Raw genomic sequence first — 925 nt, 5'->3', positions numbered from 1 at the left:
AATTATTATGAGTCTCAAAGTGGGCTCCTCGTCATCGAATTTGGTGTTTTATTCTACAGCCAACGCTTCCGAGCTGCATACGAGTGTTTGTTCTTTTTTTTTTACTACAATCATCATCCTAACCACCAGTCCACCCCTTTTCCAAATTGACATCTTACTGCGTGAATCAATTTTCATTATCTATGCAAGACGATAAACGTACAAACAATAAAGTGTATCATAACCTTCAAACGATGCTCTGGAACACCTATTTGCTAGTAATCATATAAATAGAACGTCAGCTAAGTAACTTTGGTATATCTTGGTTCTCGTTTTGATTCATTCACCTAAACTATTGGCGCAACTAATTTAAGAATATGTTCTTGGATTTTCATAGAGATGAATAGTACATAACCTAAAAACAAAATAGTTGTGATCTTTTTACTGTTAACTTGTGATTGTTCGAGACATAGGTGAATTAGCATCACTCAGAAATACACTGCTATAGTAAACTATATACTGTACTTCCATGATGACCTAAAAAATGCTATGGTTGTCTACATACTTCCATTATGATCTAGACACTGCTATAGTTGTCTACACATTTCCATGATGACCTAGACACTGCTATAGTTGTCTACACATTTCCATGATTACCTAGACATTGCTATGGTAGTCTACACATGTCCATTAGGACCTAGACATTGCTACGGTTGTCTACACATTTCCATGATGACACAGACACTGCTATAGTTGTCTACACACTTCCATGATGACATAGACACTGCTATAGTTGTCTACACACTTCCATTAGGACCTAGACATTGCTATAGTTGTCTACACATTTCCATGATAACCTAGACACTGCTATGTTAGTCTACACATTTCCACGATGATATAGACACTGCTATAGTTGTCTACACACTTCCATTATGATCTAGACACT

This window comes from Limulus polyphemus, unplaced genomic scaffold (genome assembly GCF_000517525.1).
Source record: "Limulus polyphemus unplaced genomic scaffold, Limulus_polyphemus-2.1.2 Scaffold814, whole genome shotgun sequence".
Classification (NCBI taxonomy): Eukaryota; Metazoa; Arthropoda; class Merostomata; order Xiphosura; family Limulidae; genus Limulus; species Limulus polyphemus.
Note: the sequence above shows the minus strand (reverse complement) of the source record.